This window comes from Oncorhynchus masou, unplaced genomic scaffold, assembly GCF_036934945.1.
Source record: "Oncorhynchus masou masou isolate Uvic2021 unplaced genomic scaffold, UVic_Omas_1.1 unplaced_scaffold_4064, whole genome shotgun sequence".
Lineage (NCBI taxonomy): Eukaryota > Metazoa > Chordata > Actinopteri > Salmoniformes > Salmonidae > Oncorhynchus > Oncorhynchus masou.
Window position 1 is genome coordinate 1 of NW_027010464.1, and position 27614 is coordinate 27614.

Here is a 27614-nt window from a genome sequence, read left to right on the forward strand (position 1 = left end):
CAGGCAAATGGATTAGTCCACTCAGACAGGCAAATGGATTAGTCCACTCAGACAGGCGTGAATTAGACAGATGTCTCGTGTGCCATACATTTTTTATGTACAGTGGGGCAAAAAAGTATTTAGTCAGCCACCAATTGTGCAAGTTCTCCCACTTAAAACGATAAGAGGCCTGTAATTTTCATCATAGGTACACTTCAACTATGACAGACAAAATGAGAAGTGAGAAGAAAAAAATCCAGAAAATCACAATGTAGGATTTTTAATGAATTTATTTGCAAATTATGGTGGAAAATAAGCATTTGGTCATCTACAAACAAGCAAGATTTCTGGCTCTCACAGAACTTCTTCTTTAAGACTTCTTCCTTAAGAGGCTCCTCTGTCCTCCACTCGTTACCTGTATTAATGGCACCGGTTTGAACTTGTTATCAGTATAAAAGACACCTGTCCACAACCTCAAACAGTCACACTCCAAACTCCACTATGGCCAAGACCAAAGAGCTGTCAAAGGACACCAGAAACAAAATTGTAGACCTGCACCAGGCTAGGAAGACTGAATCTGCAATAGGTAAGCAGCTTGGTTTGAAGAAATCAACTGTGGGAGCATTTATTAGGAAATGGAAGACATACAAGACCACTGATAATCTCCCTCGATCTGGGGCTCCACGCAAGATCTCACTCCGGGGGGTCAAAATGATCACAGGAACGGTGAGCAAAAATCCCAGAACCACACGGGGGGACCTAGTGAATGACCTGCAGAGAGCTGGGACCAAAGTAACAAAGCCTACCATTAGTAACACACTACACCGCCAGGGACTCAAATCCTGCAGTGCCAGACATGTCCCCCTGCTTAAGCCAGTACATGTCCAGGCCCGTCTGAAGTTTGCTAGAGAGCATTTGGATGATCCAGAAGAAGATTGGGAGAATGTCATATGGTCAGATGAAACCAAAATATAACTTTTTGGTAAAAACTCAACTCGTCGTGTTTGGAGGACAAAGAATGCTGAGTTGCATCCAAAGAACACCATACCTACTGTGAAGCATGGGGGTGGAAACATCATGCTTTGGGGCTGTTTTTCTACAAAGGGACCAGGACGACTGATCCGTGTAAAGGAAAGAATGAATGGGGCCATGTATCGTGAGATTTTGAGTGAAAACCTCCTATCAGCAAGGACATTGAAGATGAAACGCGGCTGGGTCTTTCAGCATGACAATGATCCCAAACACACCACCCGGGCAACAAATGAATGGCTTCGTAAGAAGCATTTCAAGGTCCTGGAGTGGCCTAGCCAGTCTCCAGACCTCAACCCATTGAAAATCTTTGGAGGGAGTTGAAAGTCCGTGTTGCCCAGCAACAGCCCCAAAACATCACTGCTCTAGAGGAGATCTGCATGGAGGAATGGGCCAAAATACCAGCAACAGTGTGTGAAAACCTTGTGAAGACTTACAGAAAACGTTTCACCTCTGTCATTGCCAACAAAGGGTATATAACAGTATTGAGATAAACTTTTGTTATTGACCAAATACTTATTTTCCACCATAATTTGCAAATAAATTCATTAAAATCCTACAATGTGATTTTCTGGATTTTCTAATTTTGTCTGTCATAGTTGAAGTGTACCTATGATGAAAATTACAGGCCTCCCTAGTCTTTTTAAGTGGGAGAACTTGCACAATTGGTGGCTGACTAAATACTTTTTTTGCCCCACTGTATTCAGTACAAGTCAAAAGTTTGGACACACCCACTCATTCAAGGGTTTTCTTTACTTTTAGTATTTTCTACATTGTAGAATAATAGTGAAGACATCAAAACTATGAAATAACACTTGTAATCCAAAAAAAGTGTTAAACAAATCAAAGTTAATTTTATATTTGACATTCTTCAAAGTAGACACCCTTTTCCTTGATGACAGCGATGCACACTCTTGGCATTCTCTCAACCCGCTTCATGAGGTAGTCACCTGGAATGCATTTCAATTAACAGGTGTGCCTTGTTAAAAGTTAATTTGTGGAATTTCTTATCTTCTTAATGCGTTTGAGCCAATCAGTTGTGTTGTGACATGGTAGGGGTAGTATACAGAAGATAGCCCTATTTGGTAAAAGACCAAATCCATATTATGACAATAACTGCTCAAATAAGCAAAGAGAAATGACAGTCCATCAGTACCTTAATACATGGTCAGTCAATCCGGAAGATGTCAAGAAATTTGAAAGTTTCTTCAAGTACATTTGCAAAAACCATCAAGTGCAATGATGAAACTGGCTCTCATGAGGACCGCCACAGGAAAGGAAGACCCAGACTCTGCTGCAGAGGATAAGTTCATTAGAGTTACCAGCCTCAGAAATTGCAGCCCAAATAACTGCTTCATAGAATTCAAGTAACAGACATCCCAACATCAACTGAGATTTTTGATATAAAACCACCGTGTCTTTGTGAGGCGCAGACTAGGTCCTCCTTCCCACCGTGAAGCATGGCGGAGCAGGTGTGATTGTGTGGGGGTGCTCTGCTGGTGACACTGTCAGTGATTTATTTAGAATTCAAGGCACACTTAACCCGCATGGCTACCACAGCATTTTGCAGCGATACGCCATCCCAACTGGTTTGCACTTAGTGGGGCTATTATTTGTTTTTCAACAGGACAATGACCCAACACACCAAGAAGGAGAGTGATGGACTGCTGCATCAGATGACTTCCACAATCACCCAACCTCAACCCAATTGAGTTGGACCGCAGAGTGAAGGAAAAGCAGCCAACAAGTGCTCAGCATATGTGGGAACCCCTTCAAGACTGTTGGAAAAGCATTCCTCATGAAGTTGGTTGAGAGAATGCCAAGAGTGTGCAAAGCTGTCATCAAGGCAAAGGGTGGCTACTTTGAAGAATTTAAAATATATTTTGATTTGTTTAACACTTTTTTGGTTACAACATGGTTCCATGTGTTATTTCGTAGTTTTGATGTCGTCAGTATTATTCTACAATGAAAATACATTGGTACTGTATATTTGCCACTGCTCGACTAAAAAAAATCTTGGTCGACTAACAGCCTATTGACCAACAATTGACCAGTCGACTAAATGGGGTCCGCCCTAAAAGCTATTCCACAGTTGAGGACAGAAAGGGGTGAATATTATTATTATTATTTTTTTTAACCTTTATTTAACTAGGCAAGCCAGTTAAGAACAAATTCTTATTTTCAATGACGGCCTTGGAACAGTGGGTTAACTGCCTGTTCAGGGGCAGAACGACAGATTTGTACCTTGTCAGCTAAGGGATTTGAACTTGCAACCTTTCGGTTACTAGTCCAACGCTCTAACCACTAGGCTACCCTGCCGCCCCAATTATGAATCATATAATCCTCCACTCACTATCAGAAGGGTTAGTAACTACACAGACTCATTTCATATCATCCTCCACTCACTATCACAAGGGTTAGTAACTACACAGACTCATTTCATAGAACTTTAAAACGCTGGCAGTTTGTCTACTCCACTTCTTTAGTCTCCTCTCTGATCACTCCAGATAACCCAGTTGTTCAGGGATGTGTGATGTCAGAATTACAGAATTCAACCTATCAATAGACTGGTCATAACTTATGGAGGTCTATTACTCAAACTTCTGAAGATGTAGTTAGAACCTGCTCTTACCATGAGAAACAGATTTCCCAATCTTCTCCTCCTCTTCTTCATCTTTAATGTTGACATTCAGCTCCAGTGTTTGACTGCAGTCTTCCAGCTTCACTGATGCCATCTCTGGATCCTGCAGTGCAAATTGGGCTCCACTGTCACAATCAGGACCCAGTGACTGTAGGTTTGGACTCCGTGTGGAAGGAGAGAGGAAGGCTGGGTTTGTCCTCACTTTTGATGTTACCGGCCTCAGACTTAATCTGAGTTGGCCTGTAGTAATAAAGAGAAAAGTACACAAAAATGAGTTGAAAGTTCCGACACAATCTTTATTCTCAAACTATATTAGATCAGGCAGCTAAGAGCTGACAACAAAACATTCAATTCACCGGGCTGTCATGTGCCTTTACTAAGGAGTTGCTTCCGTCTGGCCACTCTACAATAAAGGACTGACTGGTGGAGTGCTGCATGGATGGTTTTCCTTCTGGAAAGTTCTCCCATTTCCACAGAGGAAGTCTGGAGTTCTGTCAGAGTGACCTTTGGGTTCTTGGTCACGTCCCTGACCAAGGACCGACTCCCCCTATTGCCCAGTTTGGCCGGGCGGCCAGCTCTAGGAAGAATCAATCCTGTCTCAGAGCTTCTACGGACAATTCCTTCGACCTCATGGCTTGGTTTTTGCTCTGAAATGCACTGTCAAATGTGGGACCTTATATAGGCAGGCGTGTGCCTTTCCAAATCATGTCCGATCAATTGAATTTACTACAGGTGGACAACAATCAAGTTGTAGAAACATCTTGGATGATCAATGGAAACAGGATGCACCTGAGCTCGATTCTGAGTCTCATAGCAAAGGGTCTGAATACTTATGGAAATAAAGCATTTGTTTTGAATTCTTTTGTAAATTTGCAAAAAATTCTAAAACTTGTTTATAACATTTCTCATACCTGCCGCCGCAAAGGTTTTTTGTCACATGACTTTTGTCGTACGCACCCGGGTCAATGAAAGCCTGCCTAGTGATGTGATTTGTTCAGATCTGGTCCGGTCTAATGTTTGGGCCAAGTCAAAAAAGGCATCCAAAAGACGTCGGTCCGTGTTTACTGGGGTGTATCCTACAGTGTTTACTGGGGTGTATCCTACAGTGTTTACTGCGGTGTATCCTACAGTGTTTACTGGGGTGTATCCTACAGTGTTTACTGGGGTGTATCCTACAGTGTTTACTGGGGTGTATCCTACAGTGTTTACTGGGGTGTATCCTACAGTGTTTACTGGGGTGTATCCTACAGTGTTTACTGGGGTGTATCCTACAGTGTTTATTGCGGTGTATCCTACAGTGTCGGCCTATAACTTTATGAATGTCCATCCATGTGGAAGACCTACCGTTAGTAAAACAGCCAGTTGCATTGGCTTTATTAGTCCTGGTTCCTGTGACTAATCATGTTTTCTATTTAAGCTCTGAATAGGACCATCAGCTCCCCAACTTTATCAGGAGTTATCCAGAGTATATTTGCAATGTGAATCAATGTGTTTACACAGAGGGAAATGCAGAAGTATTAATTTATTGCTGTTATCATCTCATCAAAAATGTACAGAGAAACTTGAAACCACTGATGATCATGACAATTTAGCTGACGGGGTCCAACTCCCGGACAACAGAGGTTTCAGAGTCCTGCAATAGAGCTGAGATGCTAATATTTGTGTAAACTCTACATAGTTGTGTTCTGTGGGCGTCACTGAGTAGACTGAACAATCCATAGGTAAGACTGTAGAGTACAATATGAATGTCCAACACAAACAAAAGACCCTCCATACTCAACTGGTGGACCTCGGTCCGGATCCAGAATGGGGTCAATACAGACCTCGGTCCGGATCCAGAATGGGGTCAATACAGACCTCGGTCCGGATCCAGAATGGGGTCAATACAGACCTCGGTCCGGATCCAGAATGGGTCAATACAGACCCCGGTCCGGATCCAGAATGGGGTCAATACAGACCTCGGTCCGGATCCAGAATGGGGTCAATACAGACCTCGGTCCGGATCCAGAATGGGGTCAATACAGACCTCGGTCCGGATCCAGACTGGGGTCAATACAGACCTCGGTCCGGATCCAGACTGGGGTCAATACAGACCTCGGTCCGGATCCAGACTGGGGTCAATACAGACCTCGGTCCGGATCCAGAATGGGGTCAATACAGACCTCGGTCCGGATCCAGACTGGGGTCAATACAGACCTCGGTCCGGATCCAGACTGGGGTCAATACAGACCTCGGTCCGGATCCAGACTGGGGTCAATACAGACCTCGGTCCGGATCCAGAATAGGGTCAATACAGACCTCGGTCCGGATTCAGACTGGGGTCAATACAGACCACGGAACCCAAAAGATATATAATAATACTTTTTTGGTTGGGCTTCGACCCCTGGTATCAAATAAACACACATAAGACATGGAAATGTGTAAAATTGCAGGAAATTAGCTTTAAATCTGCAACAACAAAAAAAATGTTGCCCCATCTCAAAATGTATAGAATTGTGTGATATTACATTTAAACCTGCCGCCAACAAGAGGGTTGTGAAGATTTTGGGGTTGCAAGTTGGGAGTTTGTTACGCAAATAAATGACAATATCCATCTGGACCTTTGCCACCTAGGAAATGTGTGTGACTGGACCTTCTCAAATAGTACTGGAGAACCCCTGCAATAGACTGACTGGGAAGGTGATTTTTCAGTCAAAGTCCTGCAATAAGAGCTAAGACACTAATATGTGTTAACTCTTGGTAATCGTTTTCTGTGGGTATCACCTGTTTCCTGGGTGCACAATCCAACCCGCTTCATAAGTACATATAAAAATGTCCCCAATGCAAATTATGCAGTCCAACATATACACAGTGGGATTTCAAACGTTCTTTTCTCTTTTTTTCTCAATTTAATCAATTATTGTAATTCATTTTTAAATTAAGTAACATTCCAATCATGTTATCATTATCTAGCCCAAATATGGAATGATTCCACTATTTTCTATCCGTTTATCACTTTAAATTAGGTACTTTTACTTTGAGGTTCAACCGCAAATTCCACTATTGTGGCTAATCGTTATTGTGGCTATCTTCACATAGTTAGGGACAAGCGGGGAGGACGGAGACGTTGGCCACGATCAGATATAAACGTATTATGTAGAACAAACATGCCTCTGATTCTAAGGAATGATGTCAGTTCTATTCAAGGCATTTCTATCTGCAACTTCCACAGCGTTTTTGTAATGAACATTCCCAGGCGAAACCCACTGAGCTGTATACGAACAATGAAAGCCTCACAATTGAAAACGTGTGGTGGACACCGCGCCGTGTGCTTGTAAATGTTTTTTTCTCACGTTCTTCACTCACTCGGTTTGACACAAAACCTTTCCCAAACGTTATTTCGACATTAGCCAGTTTAAACGTTCTATTACATACCTGTAATAATAAAGAGAAATGGTCAGCACAGTTCTGGCGTTTTCGTTACTCTGTAGAATGGTGGGCACCAACCCGGAACTTCCTGTTCCCCCCACTACCACAGTGCAACAGCGACATTATTGGACTGATGGACTAACTACTACTAAACCATGTAGAATATAAAAGTGAGATTGATTAGCTAGACAAATAAGCCTTGTTTTTGTCTGTTTTAGTGTCTAAGTTTTAAACTCATTACATATGCATTGTAGATTATCTCTGTGGAAAGCCAAGAAGATCATCAAGAACCTCAGCCACCAGAGACACGGCCTGTTCACCCTGCTACCATCTCGGAAAAGGGGATACCTAGTCAGTTGTACAACCGAACGGCTTCAACTGAAATGTGTCATCAGCATCTAACCAAATCCCTCTGAATCAGAGAGGTGCGAGGGGCTGCCATAATCGACATCCACGTCTTCGGCGCCCGGGGAACAGTGGGTTAACAACAGATAGTTAACTTGTCAGCTCACTCTGACCACTAGGCTACCTGCCGCCCCTAGCAGTTGGAGACGGTACAGGTGCATCAAAGCTGGGACAGAGAATGAAACTGCTTCCATCTCCAGGCCTTAAGACTGTTAAACAGACATCACTGATTTGATGTAGAGAATATTGGTGACTAGTAACTTGGCTTGTCCCAGTGTGTAGAGGTGTCATGACAGGTATTGTGTAGATAAATACAGATATATTTGTTGGAATTTCATGAATTAAACAAAGCATTATATTTACTGTAAAGTTAACACCCTAAAACTACAATGACTCAGTAGATCAATACAGTTGCAGTACTCTACCAGGTCTCACAGCTGCTTATGCTGACAAAACATGTTAGAGAATAGGTCAGATTTAGCTTTGTGATGCTCATTTCAACTTCCTGTCTTGTTAAGCTTCAGAAAAGCACTAACTATGTCACTTAAAGTACGTTTTTTTTGTAATTTGTTACACAAAAGAGAAGGGTTTGGCCAGTATAATTTAATGTACAATCTTAACTTCTCATTGGAAGATACATTAAGCAGGCTTCAATTAAAAGTTATCCAAACATATTCATAATGAATAACTAGTCTAGTTTTAAAATACTATTTAATAAACAAAAATAATCCACCCAACCGAATGGTGAAAACTGATCATCACACCATCTCTATTTGATACATGTTATGTCTAACAGCTCATTCCCACAGAGGGGGAGGCAGTGCCACCCAGTCAACCAGCCTCACAGAGGATATTCAACCCGCAGGGAAAATCCAAGGTTATATCAATATCTTTACAGTAGAAGCGAACAAAACACACCAAAACTGACAAGGTGAATACTGATCAGTAAAGTAAAGAGAGGCTAACAGGCTTTTTTTGCCAAGACTAAAACCCCGCAATGCAGATGCCCAGTGGCAATGAAAAACTCCCTAGAAGGAAGGAACCTAGGAAGAAACCTAGAGAGGAACCAGGATCCGAGCAGTGCCCAGTCCTCTTCTGGCTGTACTGGGTGACAAATGACTTCGGGAATGTATTCAGACCCCTTGACTTTTTCCACATTGTTACATTACATCCTTATTCAAAAATGTATTAAATTGTTTTTTTTATTCTTCATCGATCTACACACAATACCCCATAATGACAATAATAAACAGGTTTAGACATTTTTTATAAATTATTTTTAATTTTTGCTAATCTACCATAAAAGCCTTATTGTTGGAGTGCTGGTTGTCATGGTTATTTTTGGAGTGCTGGTTGTCATTCTGGAAGGTTCTCCCATCTCCACAGAGGAACTCTAGAGCTCTGTCAGAGTGACTATGAGGTTCTTGGTCACCTCCCTGACCAAGGTCCTTCTCCCCCGGTTGCTCAGTTTGTCCGGGCGGCCAGCTCGAGCAAGCGTCTTGGTGGTTCCAAACTTCTTCCATTTAAGAATGATGGAGGCCACTGTGTTCTTGGGGACCTTCAATGCTGCAGATATTTTTTGGTACACTTCCCCAGATCTGTGCCTCGATACAATCCGGTCTCGGAGCTCTACGGACAATTCCTTCAACCTCATGGCTTGGTTTCAGCTCCAACATGCACTGTCAATTGTGGGTCCTTACATAGACAGGTGTGTTTCCAAAGCATGTCCAATCAATTGAATTTACCACAGCTGGACTCCAATCAAGTTGTAGAAACATCTCAAGGATGATCAGTGGAAACAGGATGCACCAGAGCTCAATTTCGAGTCTCACAGCAAAGGGTCTGAATACTTATGTTAATAAGGTTGTTTTTTTAAAGATATATTTTGAAAAAAAATATATAAAAACCTGTTCTCGCTTTGGCATTATGGGGTATTGTGTGTAGATTGCAGAGGACATTTTAATTTAATCATTTTCAGAATAAGGCTGTAGTGTAACAAAATGTGGAAAAAGTCAAGGGTCTGAATACTTTCCAAATGCACTGTAACTAATATAGAAAAACAGGATTGTCTTTTCTCCCCTTTTTAATGTTACAAATAACAATGGAAATCAACAACTCTCTCTCTGTTGTCATATGTTTCTTTCTAGTAAGTATTTTCCCATCCTGGAATCTGACATCTTGTGGAAATCTGTGGTAGAGAATAATGTATGACAATTTAGACACAACATTATCGTACAATAGTTATCATCAACATGCTTTCGATAGTTTAGGGCTATAGCTACCTAGGCCTTGATAACTAGTTATTGGGTTATCCAGCTAGCTACAAAAGTGCATACTAACACGAAAGATATGTAATACTAACCCAATATTGACCTCACCCCGTTGTTTCCAATGTGGGACTTTTATTATGAAGGCGAACCGTAAATTCCACTGTTATTTATAATGCTTATTGTGGCTAACTTCACACAAAGGTGCGCCCCGCTAGCTAGCAGCGAACTTAGCATAGCTATTTGCCAGCTGTCGGTTGGGTAATTTAGCTAGCTACAGTAGCTCGTCAATGTTAGAAAACTAGCTTGCTAATACAAAAACAAACTCAATATACTACATGGAAAGTATATTCTGTACAATGTGCTATAACTTATAGCACAAGCTATAAGTTATAGCACATTGTACACAAGCTATAACTTTGTTAGCGAGCTGGCCTAGTTGGTAGGCCTAATAATATCGCCAGCTAACGTTTGCTACCTAGGTAAATTTAGTTAAGTACGTCTGCTAACGTTAGCTAGCTACAGTTATGCCTCTGCAGTTAGCTAGCCAACACTTGGTGAGCATAATAATAAGGAAATCCCCATCAAAATCCTTCTGTTTGCGCATTAGATGTATTCTTGCATGGGCTGCATCTCAATCCGCCGCATCCGCTGACGTCGTCCTTCCGTGGCAGAGCTGCGGTGTTGTTTGTCAGACCAGGAGATACCAACTCCTGTCTGTATCGTCCGAAAAGTTCGGCCTACACGCTGAGACTCACGAACAAGTACATTTTTCTCTAGGACGCCCACAAGTGTCAATGTAGCAGGTACCAGTAAAAAAACATTTTAAGTCTATATTGAAGTTTTTTTTAAAGGTGCTAAATACATGTTTTACTGATCTTAATCTCTCAGATTCAGAAACTTCAAAACCAACTTCCCTTTGAAAAGTTTTAGCTATATCATTCCCCACTCATTATCGCAAGGGTTATCAACTGTCAGGGTCAATTCCATTTAAATTAGTAAATTCACAAAGTATCCCAAATTCCAATTCCACATTTTCCTCATTCAAAAGGTTGAAGAGAATTGGATGTCAGAACTACAGAATTCAACCTAACAATAGACTGAGTGATAATTTATGGAGGTCTAATTTATCAAGATAATTTATAGTTAGATAGAACCTGCTCTTACCATGATTAACAGATTTCCCAATCTTCTCCATCTTTAATGTTGACATTCAGCTCCAGTGTTTGACTGCAGTCTTCCAGCTTCACTGATGCCATCTCTGGATCCTGCAGAGCAAACTGGGCTCCACTGTCACAATCAGGGCCCAGTGACTGTAGGTTTGGAGTGTGTAATTTGTCAACTCTGAATAGTATCCCAGTCCTAAATAGAAGTCTGGGATCAACATCCTCCCCTGTGCATGCCTCACCCTCTTGGGAGGCAGGGTAGCCTAGTGGTTAGAACGTTGGACTAGTAACTGAATGGTTGCAAGTTCAAATCCCCGAGCTGACAAGGTACAAATCTGTCATTCTGCCCCTGAACAGGCAGTTAACGCACTGTTCCTAGGCCATCATTGAAAATAAGAATTTGTTCTTAACTGACTTGCCTAGTAGAAAATAAAAATAAATTAAAATTGTAATGTACATATGAACACAATTTGAACAATAGCTTGCTAAAATGCTGTGGTGCTGGCTAACACAATAGGAAAGGTTGTGGGATGTGGGCCATCACTCTGAACATTCATATCAATGACTCTCCCTGAAATGAACCATCAATACCAGAGTTCTACAAGACTATTTACATAATCAACTGGGCATTTACAACAGTGTGACCCTCAATATTGTCCTGGGCATATATTGAGCTCTAACAATGGGTTGTGGAAAAGGTCTTTTGAATTGAGTAATGTGGTGTGAGAAAGGACCTTCCTCTCTGGTTCCATTCCCCAACAGTAAGTGGGTCATTGTTGATTTGTGGTGGTAATGCTGTCCCTGGACTTTGGTACCATATAAAACACTTTAAAAATTACAATTTGTTTTTGTTTTATTTAACTGTAATTTAATAAGAAACATTCAAGTCCTTTACACTGCAAAACATTAATTTGTATGAATTGTAGCAAATTGGATTGTCCCAATGGTTATGTGTAAAGGTGTAGTGACATGTTTTGACGAGATAGATATTTTGAATGCCATGAATTAAACAAAAACATAGTTTTTTTGGGTTAACTATATAGAAAACACAAAAGGTTAAACCAGCACAAATTCATGTAGAATGTTTACATGTCATAGATCAATTACATTCATTGCAGTTATCCAAATAAATGTATCAATGACTACTAAAGTAATCAATCTAGTTTTATAAGACAATGTAATAAACATGTAGTCATTTCATAGCCTGTGTATCATTAAACAAAAGTAATGTTGCAAAAAAAGAACCCACCCAAACTAATGTTGAAAACTGATCATCACACCATCTCTATCTGATACATGTTGTATCTACTAACTCATTCCCACAGAGAACTGATCATCATCACCATCTCTATCTGATACATGTTGTATCTACTAACTCCTTCCCACAGAGAACTGATCATCATCACACCATCTCTATCTGATACATGTTGTATCTACTAACTCCTTCCCACAGAGAACTTCCATCACACCATTTCTATCTGATACATGTTGTATCTACTAACTCCTTCCCACAGAGAACTGATCATCATCACACTCGCTCTACCTGCAGAGGAATAGCTTTTTATTTTATTATCATTGTTGAATATTTAAAACATACAATCTATTTGCAGTGAAGCCGCTCGACATCTACATCACATAAGTCATCTGACAGACGCCCATCCAGAGCGAGCCACAGATGCAACAATGGTCAAAGCCCTGAGGGACAACTTGGTGTCAGATCAAAACGTATTATAATCTTACAAAAATCCATACCGCTCACTTTAGTATGACACCAGTATATTATGTTCCATGACATTGGCCTACGAATGTAATATGAGTCGTACAATATAATACTTGTAGGATGTATAAGTATGTTACAAATATGCAATACGTATGCTATTTTACTTATTCCAATTTGATGTTAACGTTAATTAACATGCTAAATAGTTGCATGCTAACTTAACATGCTGAGTACACTATATAAACTCAGCAAAAAAAAGAAACATCCCTTTTTCAGGACCCTGTCTTTCAAATATAATTTGTAAAAATCCAAATAACTTCACAGATCTTCATTGGACTGCAGATGTGGCCAGGGCAATAAATTGCAATGTCCGTACTGTGAGACGCCTAAGACAGCGCTACAGGGAGACAGGACGGACAGCTGATCGTCCTCACAGTGGCAGACCACGTGTAACAACACCTGCACAGGATCGGTACATCCGAATATCACACCTGCGGTACAGGATGACAACAACAACTGCCCGAGTTACACCAGGAACGCACAATCCCTCCATCAGTGCTCAGACTGTCCCCAATAGGCTGAGAGAGGCTGGACTGAGGGCTTGTAGGTCTGCTGTAAGGCAGGTCCTCACCAGACATTACCGGCAACAACGTCGCCTATGGGCACAAACCAACCTTTGCAGACAGGACTGGCAAAAAGTGCTCTTCACTGACGAGTCACGGTTTTGTTTCACCAGGGGTGATGGTTGGATTCGCATTTATTGTTGAAGGAATGAGCGTTACACCGAGGCCTGTACTCTCGAGTGGGATCGATTTGGTTGAGTGTCCGTCATTGGTCTGGGGCGGTGTGTCACAGCATCATCAGACTGCCTGCAATGACAACAAGCTCAATCTCAACGCTGTGCTTTACAGGGAAGACATCCTCCTCCCTCATGTGGTACCCTTCCTGCAGGCTCATCCTGACATGACCCTCCAGCATGACAATGCCACCAGCCATACTGCTCGTTCTGTGCATGATTTCCTGCAAGACAGGAATGGCCAGCGAAGAGCCCGGATCTCAATCCCGTTACTTTTGATTTTGACCCCCCCCCCCTCCCCTCCTCTGTTCAGGGACACATTATTCCATTTCTGTTAGTCACGTCTGTGGAACGTGTTCAGTGTATGCCTCAGTTGTTGAATCTTATGTTCATACAAATATTTACACATGTTAAGCTTGCTGAAAATAAACGCACTTGACAGTGAGAGTACGTTTCTTTTTTTGCTGAGATATCTATATCTCATATATATATAAAAAAGAGAGAGAGATACACACACACACAAAAGTATGTGGACACCCCTTCAAATTAGTGGTTTCGGCCATTTCAGCCACACCCTTTACTGACCGGTGTATACAATCGAGCACACAGCTATGCAATCTCCATAGACAAATGTTGGCAGTAGAATGGCCTGAAGAGCTCAACAACTTTCAAAGTGGCATTGTCATAGGATGCCACCTTTCCAACAAGTCAGTTTGTCAAATTTCTGCACTGCTAGAGCTCCCCAGGTCAACTGTAAGTGCTGTTATTGTGAAAACATCGAGGAGCAACAACGGCTCAGCCGTGAAGTGGTAGGCCACACAAGCTTACAGAACGGGACCGCCAAGTGCTGAAGCGCGTAAAAATAATTTGTCCTCGGTTGCAACACTCACTAACGAGTTCCAAACTGCCTCTGGAAGCAACGTCAACGTAAGAAATGTTCGTCGGGAGCTTCACAAAAAAGGGGTTTTCCATGGCTGAGCAACAAGACTAAAATCAACCAGATGTGCAATGCCAAGCGTCAGCTGGAGTGGTGTAAAGCTATTGGACTTTCTGGAGTGATGGATCACGCCTCATCTGGAAGTCTGATGGACAAATCTGTGTTTGGTGGATGCTAGGCGAACGATACCTGCCCCAATGCATAGTGTCAAATGTAATGTGTGGCGGAGGTATAATGGTCTAGGGCTGTTTTTCATGGTTCAGGCCAGGCCTCTTAGTTTCAGTGAAGGGAAATCTTAACGCTACAGCATACAATGACAGTCTTGACGATTCTGTGCTTCCAACTTTGTGGCAACAGTTTGGGGAAGGCCCTTTCCTGTTTCAGCATGACAATGCTCCTATGGACAAAGCAAGGTCCATACAAAAATGGTTTATTGAGATCAGTGTGGAAGAACTTGAATGGCCTGCACAGAGCCCTGACCTCAACCCCATCGAACACCTTTGGGATGAATTGGAACGCTGACTTGAGCCGAATGAAAGAAAGTCCCCAAAGCAATGTTCTAGCATCTACTGGAAAGTCTTCCCAGAAGAGTGGAAGCTGTTATAGCAGCAGAGGTGGGGACCAAGTCCATATTAATGCCCATGATTTTGTAATGAGATGTTTGACGAGCAGGTGTCCACATACTTTTGGTCATGTAGTGTAGTTGCAAAGTTGCTTATTAGCTCAAATGCAAAAGTTGTCTATGATGAGATTCGAACATGAAACCTTTGGGTTGCAATACATTCATGTTATATGCAGACCCATCCACCCCGACCAACCAACCACCCTCCTATTGTTTTTGCCTTAAAAGGAAAATGTTTAAATGTTTCAACTTCATATACAATTGAATATTCATCTCCAGCACCACCCCCTCTGCACAGTTGTCAATGAGAAACAATAGGATTACAATAGAGTGTTCGTCTTAATGTTATCAAATTCCCTGTTACCACTTCCTTTATGAGATGAGAATGAAGCGACTAATCTTAACTGGCCTGAGACAACTGATGAGGCTTCTTGCCTTTATGTATACGTTGATGTGTTTTTAAGGTAGCCAATTGGGAGAAACTCTTCTGACAGTCAGAGCAGAAGTAAGGCTTCTCTCCTGTGTGTCTTCTTTGATGAATTTTTAGCTCAGTTGATGTTGTGAAGCACTTCCCACAGTCAGCGCAGGAGTAAGGCTTCTCTCCTTTATGTATACGTTGGTGTATTTTTAAGCTGCCCTGTTGGGAGAAACTCTTCCCACAGTCAGAGCAGGAGTAAGGTTTCTCTCCTGTGTGTCCTCTTTGATGAACTTTTAGCTCAGTTGATGTTGTGAAGCACTTCCCACAGTCAGAGCAGGAGTAAGGCTTCTCTCCTTTATGTATGCGTTGGTGACATTTTAAGTTGCTCTGTTGGGAGAAACCCTTCCCACAGTCAGAGCAGGAGTAAGGCTTCTCTCCGGTGTGTATTCGCTGGTGACATTTTAAGTGGATCTGTTGAGAGAAACCCTTCCCACAGTCAGAGCAGTAGTAAGGCTTATCTCCTGTGTGTGTACGTTGGTGTGTTTTAAAATTGCTCTGTTGAGAGAAACTCTCCCCACAATCAGAGCAGTAGTAAGGTTTCTCTCCAGTGTGCATTTTCTGATGGACTGTCAGAGTCCTTGATGTTATGAAATTCCTCCCACAGTCAGAACAGAAGTAAGGCTTCTCTCCTGTGTGTGTTCTCTGATGAACTCTTAGCCCAGTTGATGTTGTGAAACATTTTCCACAGTCAGAGCAGTAGTAAGGCTTCTCCCTGTGTGTATACGTTGGTGTGTTTTTAAGTTGCTCTGATGAGAGAAACGCTCCCCACAATCAGAGCAGGAGTAAGGTTTCTCTCCAGTGTGCACTCTCTGATGAACTGTCAGAGCCTGTGATGTTTTTAAACTCTTCCCACAGTCAGTGCAGGAATACAAATTCTCTCCTGTGTGTATTTTTAGGTGTATTTTTAGTTTTGATAGAAATGGGAAAATCTCCTTACAATGTGGGCAGGGATGAGACCTCTTAGCTCTGTGATTTTCCTGCTGTTGCTCTCTGGACGTAGAGAATGTCTCAACATGTTCTCCTGTGTGAACAACATCAGAAAAACCAGTCAGTTGGTGTGATATACATATGACTTCATAACAGTAGGCTGTACAATACAGGGAATAAAGCTATTAGGGCCGTGCCAAAAAAAAAAAAAAATCGACAGTCGTCTGTTATTTCGACCAATCGATTGGTATACATTTTAAAACGTGTATTTTTCCAAATATTAGACACACTCTTTGTTTGAATAAAATCAAATATATGTAGGCTACTGAGCTTGTCTGATGCTTTAAGCACGGCAATAAATTGTAAAAAAAAAAAATCAAGACATAAATTACTAAAGAGGGAGCCAGAGATCAACCTGACCCAGGGACCCTCCTCCCTCCCACTGCTGCTGGCCTTCTCAGATTCTGCTGTTACCCTCCTGAAGTGGCCGATAATAGGCTACACCAGCAGTCAACACATTTTTCCATTTGGAGTGGCAGATTATCCTGCCATTTCTACTGATCTGCGTGTCAGTTATGGTTTTCATGGAACCTTTTAATTTAATTTAAAATAACGTCTTCGTGTCTCAAATCAATGTCATGTGGTTAATAAATGATATCTAAATTAAAATGATTCCATTCAAAAAGTTACTTCTATTGCCAATATGTAAAAACAGCCTACAAATAGCCAACAAAAACACTGCAGCCTGCATGTAGAACATGATGAAAATAAATATTCTATAAATCACATTGGCAACACATGGCCTGTCTGCAAGGAACTTTAAACATTGCATCCAACTAGTAATTTGGTCTGGCCTGTGCTAGCAAACTTGCAACATTGTATAAAATATTCTGGGCCCTCAAGAGTTTCCTTGGCCAGTGAGCTCAGGAAAGACAGACACAGCTGTAGGCTATTTGCGCAAGGGATGAGAAGTAATCAGGTAGGCCTATTTTATGACGTTAAACCGGATCAGAGCATGACATTTTTCCCCTTTCATGCTGAGTCGTTATCGAAAGGAAGAGAGCTGAAAATATGAGTAAAATAAGCTACATTGAGGAACTGTTGTCATTCTCACTGGTTGTAAAAACAGACTTTGTTTACTTGCTGTTTGAGGCGAAGAAAAATGACTTTGAGAAACTCCACAGTGATGGTGAGTTAAGACAATCAAAATTGGAAAGAAGCTGAAGGTGCTCAACCAATGTGAGTAGAGGTGCAACCTCAAAATGTGTAAACATCAACATCATTGAACAGGAAAAGGTGCAACACTCTCTCACCATTTAAAAAAATCTTAGTTTTGTTAAGCAAGTTTAAAAGATTGACGTTTCCGTCTTCAATGCCCTTCAAACGGCAATATTTTAAACTTGCTAAATTTAAAAAAAACAAAGTCATTATGAGTGAGAGTTGCGCCTTTTCTTGTCCAATGAGTTAAGACAATCAGAAATATTATAAGATCCCTCAATGGGCACATTTATAGGCCTGCATTTACACAGAGGCCAGGGAGCCTATAGGCCTGCATTTACACAGAGGCCAGGTAGCCTATAGGCCTGCATTTACACAGAGGCCAGGGAGCCTATAGGCCTGCATTTACACAGAGGCCAGGGAGCCTATAGGCCTGCATTTACACAGAGGCCAGGGAGCCTATAGGCCTGCATTTACACAGAGGCCAGGAGCCTATAGGCCTACTTCAATGTGTAGCCTATAGGCCTGCATTTACACAGAGGCCAGGGAGCAGGTCAGGTAGGCCTATAGGCCTACTTCACAGAGGCCAGGGAGCCTATGTGTAATCAGGCCAGCCTAGCCTATAGGCCTACTTCTATGTGTAATCAGGCCAGCTAGCCTATAGGCCTACTTCTATGTGTTATCAAGCCAGCTAGCCTATAGGCCTACTTCTATGTGTAATCAGGCCAGGTAGCCTATAGGCCTACTTCTATGTGTAATCAGGCCAGGTAGCCTATAGGCCTACTTCTATGTGTAATCAGGCCAGGTAGCCTATAGGCCTACTTCTATGTGTAATCAGGCCAGGTAGCCTATAGGCCTACTTCTATGTGTAATCAGGCCAGGTAGCCTATAGGCCTACTTCTATGTGTAATCAGGCCAGGTAGCCTATAGGCCTACTTCTATGATGTGTAATCAGGCCAGGTAGCCTATAGGCCTACTTCTATGTGTAATCAGGCCAGCTAGCCTATAGGCCTACTTCTATGTGTAATCAGGCCAGCTAGCCTATAGGCCTACTTCTATGTGTTATCAGGCCAGCTAGCCTATAGGCCTACTTCTATGTGTTATCAAGCCAGCTAGCCTATATAGGCCTACTTCTATGTGTAATCAGGCCAGGTAGCCTATAGGCCTACTTCTATGTGTAATCAGGCCAGGTAGCCTATAGGCCTACTTCGATGTGTAATCAGGCCAGGTAGCCTATAGGCCTACTTCTATGTGTAATCAGGCCAGCTAGCCTATAGGCCTACTTCTATGTGTAATCAGGCCAGGTAGCCTATAGGCCTACTTCTATGTGTAATCAGGTCCAGGTAGTATAGGCGTTAGCCTATAGGCCTACTTCTATGTGTAATCAGTCAGGTAGCTTACTCAAGATTGTCTATTGTTTGGAGCACTCCTGTCAATGAATAAATTGACAACTCGTAAATGCAATGAAATAAACCAAAACGTTTTTCTCACAAGTAGAGCCAAGGTTGTTCCTTTGCAAACAATGTGTAAACTCTTACAATGACAACGGTAAGACTGTTGTAATAATAATATATTGAATGCATTACCATAATTAAACAAACACTGTATATTAGAAATGATGTGAATTAACAGTAAAAGTACTACTGGTGATACTGGTGTGCCATCACCGCGGCCTCTGCAATGGACTAGTCCACCCAGACAGGCAATGGACTAGTCCACCCAGACAGGCAATGGACTAGTCCACCCAGACAGGCAATGGACTAGTCCACCCAGACAGGCAATGGACAAGTCCACTCAGACAGGCAATGGACTAGTCCACTCAGACAGGTGTGAATCTGACAGGTGTCTTGTGTGCCATACATTATTTTATTGATATATATGTATATATATGCCACTGCTGGACTAAAAACATATTGGTCGACCAACAGCCTATCGACCAATCGACTAAATTGGGTCAGCCTTAAAAGCCATTCAACAACCTAAGCCAAAAAGGGGGTGAAAATGATGAGTCATATTATCCTCCACTCACTATCACAAGAGTTAGTAACTACACAGACTCATTTCATATCATCCTCCACTCACTATCACAAGGGTTAGTAACTACACAGACTCATTTCATATCATCCTCCACTCACTATCACAAGGGTTAGTAACTACACAGACTCATTTCATATCATCCTCCACTCACTATCACAAGGGTTAGTAACTACAGACTAATTTCATATCATCCTCCTCTCACTATCACAAGGGTTAGAAACTACACACTCATTTCATAATAGAACCCTAAAACACTGGCAGTTGGTCTACTTCACTTCTTTAGTCTGTTCTCTGATCACTCCAGATAGACCAGTCATTCAGGGATATGTGTTGTCAAAACTACAGAATTGAACCTATTAATAGACTGGGTCAAAACGTATGGCGGTCTATTACTCCTGCTCTTACCATGTGTAACAGATGTCCCAATCTTCTCCTCCTCTTCTTCATCTTTAATGTTGACATTCAGCTCCAGTGTTTGACTGTAGTCTTCCACCTTCACTGATGCCATCTCTGGATCCTGCAGTGCAAACTGGGCTCCACTGTCACAATCAGGACCCAGTGACTGTAGGTTTGGACTCAGTGTGGAAGGAGAGAGCAGGCTGGGTTTGTCCTCACTGTGGATGTTACCGTCTTCAGACTTAATCTGAGTCGGCCTGTAGTAATAAGGAGACACGGGCACAAAAAGTCTTGAAAGTTCTGGCACTTTTATTTTCAAACTATATTAGATCAGGTATATTAGATCAAGCATATTAAATCAAGCTTAGGTAGCTAAGCATTAACAAACCATTCAATTCATTTCAAATTAAAACACAAGGTTCACACTATAAATGAGTCCACACAACGTTCCTAAATTCACACACAGGGCAATCAGAAAGTATTCATACCCCTTGACTTATTCCACATTGTGTTACATTACAGCCTGATTGTAAAAAGGATTCAATTGTGTGTGTGTGTGTGTCCCCCCCCCCCCCCTATCAATCTACAGACAATACCCCATAATGACAAAGCAATAACAGCTATGTAGAATATTTGGCAAATGAAAAATCACATTTCCATAACTATTCAGACTCTTTACTCAGTTCTTTGTTGAAGCACCTTTGGCAGTGATTACAGCCTCGAGTCTTCTTGGGTATCATGCTACAAGTTTGGCGCATCTGTATTTGGGGAGTTTCTCCCATTCTTCTCCGCAGAGCCTCTCAAGCTCTGTCAGGTTGGATTGTGAGCATCGGCGCACAGCCATTTTCAGGTCTCTCCAGGGATGTTCGATCTGGTTCAAGTCCGGGTTCTGGCTGGGCCACTCAAAGACATTCAGAGACTTGTCCCAAAGCCACTCCTGCATCGTCTTGGCTGTGTGCTTAAGATCGTTATCCTGTTGGAAGGTGAACTTCCACCCATGTCTGAGGTTCTTAAAAGGTTTAGGAAGAGCCAGCTCTAGGAAGAGTCAATCCTGTCTTGGAGCTCTACGGACAATTCCTTCGACCTCATGGCTTGGTTTTTGCTCTGACATGCACTGTCAAAAGTGGGACCTTACATAGACAGGTATGTGCCTTTCCAAATCACGTCCAATCAATTGAATTTACCACAGGTGGACTCCAATCAAGTTGTAGAAACATCTCAAGGATGATCAGTGCAAACAGGATGCACCTGAGCTTAATTTACAGTCTCACAGCAAATAGTGTACAATGATTTTTATTATTTTACAAATTTGCAAAAAATTAAGAAAAACTTTTTGCTTTGTCATTATGGGGTACTGTGTGTAGATTGACGAGAACATTTTGAATAAGGCGAACGTAACAAAATATGGAAAAAGGGTCTGAATACTTTCCGAATGCACCGTAAGGAATTAGCCACTCATTCTCATTCTCATTCTGAGAAATAAGGTTGGCCACTTGATTTCAACATCTGAACAAAGTGGACAGGCTCACACGCTTTTCAAACAGTTTAATTTTTAATTTGACCTTTATTTAACCAGGCAAGTCAGTTAAGAACAAATTCTTATTTTCAATGACGGCCTGGGAACAGTGGGTTAACTGCCTGTTCAGGGGCAGAACGACAGATTTGTACCTTGTCAGCTCAGGGGTTTGAACTCGCAACCTTCCGGTTACAGACAGACAGAAAGGTGTGTTCATAACAATTCAACTGTTCAACCTTGTTATCTAACAAATGGATCCAAGTTGGCTCAACCAGAAATATAAAGATACGCTGGCTAGTCACGAGCACGTGGGCTTGAGAGGTCGTTGATGAGACATGTTAATGTCCTAGAGCCCAACGCCTGCTACAAGAAGTAAGTCATTGTTAGTGAATGTGCATTATGCCTGGTTCTAGTTACATTTTGTAACCAATAAAAAGGGCACTTTCATAGACTTGAAAGCCAGATCAGTGATTGCAAAAAACAACAAAAACCAGGTTAAACCATTTTGAGAAAATAATACAATTATTAGTTGGTCTTATGGTTGTGGAATGCTTATATTTAGCCTTGGTTTAACTTCACAAGCCCTGAATTCATTAGATTATTGCTGACTGTTTGAAATGCAGTGTATTTGACCTTTAATTGTACAAGGCTTATTTATAGAGAAACTAAATGTAGAAATATTGAATCGCCCAGAAGTTTGAAAAACTCAAGATACAGCTGTATGATATATATTCCATACCGCCCAGCCCTAACGGAGTATATTAGAGTAGAGTACAATACAGTACGTTATACTGTACTATACTCTGTACTGTACTGAACTAAACTTTTCTTTCCTGTACTCTGCTGCTTTCCAATCTTGTGAAAGATTTGCTATGTTTCCAAAAACTTGTCCAGTGACTTTTCTGTCGATATTTAGAAAAAGTTTGCATAGAAAACAGATCAGACATTTGCCAGCTAGGTTGTTTCCATTTAACAATCTCGTGTTGATAAAAACAGCTGTACTTAATGATGCAACCTGTACCGTCAAAATGATCCCACAATCATTATTATATATATATCTTTTAAACACTTTCTATCCTCAAATGCTCATTTTTTTGAGCTTTTGAACATTTCTCCTGCCGTCCAAGTAAAAAAATGACATCCAAAAGACGTCGGTCTGTGTTTACTGGGGTGTATCCTAGGATCGGCCTGCAATGGAATTTTATGAATGCCCACCCATGTGGAAGACCTACCGTTAGTAAAACAGTCAGTTGCATTGGCTTTATTAGTCCTGGTTCCTGTGACTAATCATGTTGTCTATTTAAGCTCTGAATAGGACCATCAGCTACCCAACTTTATCAGGAGTTATCCTGAGCTGATTTGCAATGAGAATCAATGCGTTTAACACAGAGGGTTCTACTCCCGGACAACAGAGGTTTCAGAGTCCTGCAATAGAGCTGAGATGCTAATATTTGTGTAAACTCTACATAGTTGTGTTCTGTAGGTGTCACTGAGTAGACTGAACAATCCATAGGTAAGACTGTAGAGTACAATATGAATGTCCAACACAAACAAAAGACCCTCCATACTCAACTGGTAGACCGCAGTCCGGATCCAGACTGGGTCAATACAGACCTCGGTCCGGATCCAGAATGGGGTCGATACGGACCACAGAACCCAAAATATATATAATAATACTTTTTTGATTGCAAAAAAAATGTTGCCCCATCGCAAAATGTATAGAATTGAGTGTTATTCCATTTAAACCTGCCAACAAGAGGGTTGTGAAGATTTTGTGTTGCAAGTTTGTTACTACGTAATAAATGACAATATCCATCTGGACCTTTGCCACCTAGGAAACTTGTGTGACTGGACCTTCTGAAATAGTAGTGGAGAACCCCTGTAATAGACTGACTGAGAAGGTGAGTATTCAGTCAAAGTCCTGCAATAAGAGCAAGACATTAATATGTGTTAACTCTTGGTAATTGTATTCTGTGGGTATCAACGGTTTCATGGGTGAACAAGCCAACCCGTTTCATAAATACATATAAAAATGTCCACAATGCAATTATGCGTCTAATACATCCACAGTGGGATTTCAAACGTTGTGTTCTGTCTATTTTCAAATAAATGAATTGTAATTCATTTTAAATTAAGTTACATTCCAAACATGTTTAGCGTTTCTAGTCCACATATGACACGATTCCATTAATTTGAATCAGTTTGCATCATTTTCATTGAGAGCGAAACGCAAATTCCACTATTGTGGCTATCTTCACATAGGTAGGGACAAGCGGGGAGGACGGAGACGTTGGCCATGATCAGACATAAATGTATTATGTAGAACAAACATGCCTCTGATTCTAAGGAATCATGTCAGTTCTATTCAAAGCATTTCTATCTGCAACTTCCACTACGTTTTTGTACTGAACATCCCCAGGCGAAACACAGAGCTAAGTACGAACAATGAAAGCCTCACAATTGAAAACGTGTGGTGGACACCGCGCTGTGTGCTTGTAAAATATTTGTTATCACCTTCTTCACTCACTCGGTTTGACATAACCAGAAAACCTTTCCCAAACGTGGCAATACATTGACGGATTTGTTTTTTTTAACATGTTATGACGTTCTTTCGATATTAGTGCTATTACATACCTGTAGAAACAACGATAAACGGACAGCACCGTTCTGACGTTTTCTTTATTCCGAAGAATGGTGGGCGCCAACCCGGAACTTCCTGTTCCCCCCACTACCACTTCCTGTTCCCCCAGCGACTTTATTGGACTGATGGACTAACTACTACTAAAGCATGTAGAATATAAAAGATGCTAGACAAATAGAAATTTGGTTTAAAAAACTAAACCGGTGTCTGTTTTAGTGTCTAAGTTTTTCAACTCATTACATATGTATTGTAGATGATCTCTGTGGAAGGCCAAGAATATCATCAAGAACCTCCGCCACCCGAGACACGGCCTGTTCACTCTGCTACCATCAGGCGGAGACAGTACAGGTGCATCAAAGCTGGGACCAAGAGAATGAAACTGCTTCTATCTCCAGGCCACAAGACTGTTGAACAGTCATCACTGATTTGATGTAGAGAATATTGGTGACTAGTAAATTGGCTTGTCCCAGTGTGTAGAGGTGTCGTGACATGCTCATTTCAACTTCCTGTCCTCCTTGGCTTCAGAAACAAACTAAATATGTCACTTGAAAATTGTTTATTGTAATTCATTATACAAAAGTTTGACCAGCATAAATTCATATACAAACTTAATTTTTCATTGGCAGATCAATTTAGTTGGCTTGAATATGGTTTTCCCAAACACATTATCAATGACTAACATAATAAATCTAGTTTTGAAAAGACAATTTAATAAATACATGAAGTCGTTTCAAAGCCTGTTTATCATTAAAGAAATAGTCATTTAGTAGTAAAGAATGATCCCAAACTAAATGGTGAAAACGGATCATTTGGGAGATAGACATATATGGAGGAGCATAAATATAGTAACACAAGAAAGAGATACACTTATAGAATGCATTTGCCATTCTGGTAAAATACATTGTCCATTGTATAGGAGAGGTGACCAGAGGAGGCCATAGATGTAAGAATAGTTGAACACTAAACAGACCACATGAAGAGAAGGAGACATGTAGGCGCCAAGACGGCTGGACACACCAAAAACTAGAGAAAACACACTGTCTGCTGATCCGAGATAAAGACACACATACAAAAGAACACATGGAGCTAATTACAGGGTCAAAGCATAGGTCATAGGTTAGAGGGACGTATATTAGTTTTAGGAACAGCAAGGGTCTTGTAATCTGATACAGATGTGGGTGTTACTGGTCTGAACAAACAAGACACAGAATGTAACTGTATTTGCATTGGGGGATGAACTAAAGATGTATGCATGGAGATAAAAGGGAGAGGGAGAGCTCTGGAGTCGTGGGTCCCCGGGGCTCTCCGACTTAGATACTGTATTAAAAGTCTATCATTGAATTCAAAGTTCTTGGTCGTGTCATGTTTGAATCTATTGGCCACTACAATCATCACAACATCTCTATCTGATACATGTTGTCTACGAGCTCATTCCCACAGAAAACTGATCATCACACCATCTCTATCTGATACATGTTGTCTACTAGCTCATTCCCACAGAAAACTGCAGAGGGAAGCAGCACCATCACACCTCCTCCTCCATGCTTTACGGTGGGAAATACACATGCGGAGATCATCTGTTCACCTACACCATGTATCACAAAGACACAGCAGTTGGAACTCCAGACCAAAGGACAAATTTCCACCTGTCTAATGAACATTGGTCGTGTTTCTTGACCCAAGTAAGTCTGTTCTTCTTACTGCTGTCCTTTAGTAGTGGTTTCTTTGCAGACATTTGACCATGAAGCCTGATTCACACACTGATTCTCCGCTGAACAGTTGATGTTGAGATGTGGCTGTTACTTGAACTCTGTGAAGCATTTATTTGGGTTGCAATTTCTGAGGCTGGTAACTCTAATGAACTTATCCTCTGCAGCAGGGGTAACTCTAATGAACTTATCCTCTGCAGCAAAGGTAACTCTAATGAACTTATCCTCTGCAGCAGGGGTAACTCTAATGAACTTATCCTCTGCAGCAGGGGTAACTCTCTTCCTTTCCTGTGGTGATCCTCATGAGAGCCAGCTTCATTAAAACGCTTGATGGTTTTGCGACTGCACTTGAAGAAACTTTCAAAGTTCTTGGCATTTTCAGTATTGACTGACCTTCATGTCTTAAGGTAATGATGGACTGTCATTTCTCTTTGGTTATTTGAGCTGTTCTTGCCATAATATGGACTTGGTCTTTTACCAAATAGGGCATTCTTCTGTTTAGGTATATTGATTGGGGGATCAATATCTTGTCACAACACAACTGATTGGCTCAAACGCATTAAGAAGGAAAGAAATTCCACAAATTAACTTTTAAGAAGGCTCGCCTGTTAATTGAAATGCATTCCAGGTGACTACCTCATGAAGCTGGTTGAGAGAATGCCAAGAGTGTGCAAAGCTGTCATCAAGGCAAAGTGTGGCTATTTGAAGAATCTCAAATATAAAATATATTTTTATTTGTTTCACACTTTTTTGGTTACTACATGATTCCATGTGTTATTTAGTTAGTTTTGATGTCTTCACTATTATTCTACAACATAGAAAATAGTAAAAATAAAGAAAAACCCTTGAATGAGTAGGTGTTATAAAACGTTTGACCAGTAGTGTATATTTATATATGTGTGTTTGTATGCGGCTTTATTAACTCAATATTGTTTTTTATATTGTTTGCAAACTGATATGTGACACGTATTAATGCCAAAATAACATTTTAATTTTAGCTAAACAGGTGGGGCTCAAAACAGGCTCTGTTCCACCTGCCCTGAATGAAGCGTCACCACTATTATCACTGCGCTTTCAACCATATAAAAGCACAGCAAAGTTCAAATGGGAAAACAATGTTAGATATTTTGTTTATTTATCCAACAACAATGTGTTCTCACTGTGCTTTAGTTGAGTTTGCATTAATAGTTCATGGTGCAAGTGGTAAACGCTGTTCAATAAGGTTCTGGCAGATTATTACAACAATTATGGAGATCTCACAGACGTATAACCTGCTGTCCTGAGCAAGAATGTTTTGTTTGACTCCATAAGAACATTATAGTTACAGTCACCCCAAAATATGTCCATGGATGTTTTATTTGTTTATAGGTTGAATAAATACTATTACATTAGTTTGTAAGATAGTCATGTATCACATGACCCATGAGGAGGGGCACAATTGGTCCAGCATCGTCCAGGTTAGGGAGGGTTTGTCCGGCCGGGATGTCCTTGTCTCATGGTGCTCCAGCAACCCCTTTGTGGCGAGCCGGGCGACTGCAAGCTGACTGTGGTCATCAGTTCAACAGTGTTTCCTCCGACACATTGGTGCGGCTAGGCTCTTGGGTTAAACGAACAGTGTTATTTGGCTCTCGACCTTTGCCAAGTCCATAGGGGAGTTGCAGCAATGAGAAAAAAGTCGTAACTACCAATTGGATATCACAAAAAGGAGGTAACGTTAAGGGG

The 27614-nt window shown here is 41.3% G+C and overlaps 1 long non-coding RNA gene across 2 annotated transcripts; it reads right to left on the minus strand.

Moving 5' to 3' along the window:
• Positions 1-251: 251 nt before the first annotated feature.
• Positions 252-7121, minus strand: LOC135534874 (uncharacterized). Of its 2 annotated transcripts, XR_010454756.1 has the most exons (4): positions 7064-7121; positions 3641-3879; positions 628-760; positions 252-394 (listed from the first exon to the last, which is right to left on the minus strand). It is a non-coding gene; the product is annotated as an uncharacterized LOC135534874 (long non-coding RNA). The 2 variants fall into 2 exon arrangements; XR_010454755.1 differs by having other exon boundaries at positions 252-760.
• Between the last annotated feature and the right edge of the window lie 20493 nt (positions 7122-27614).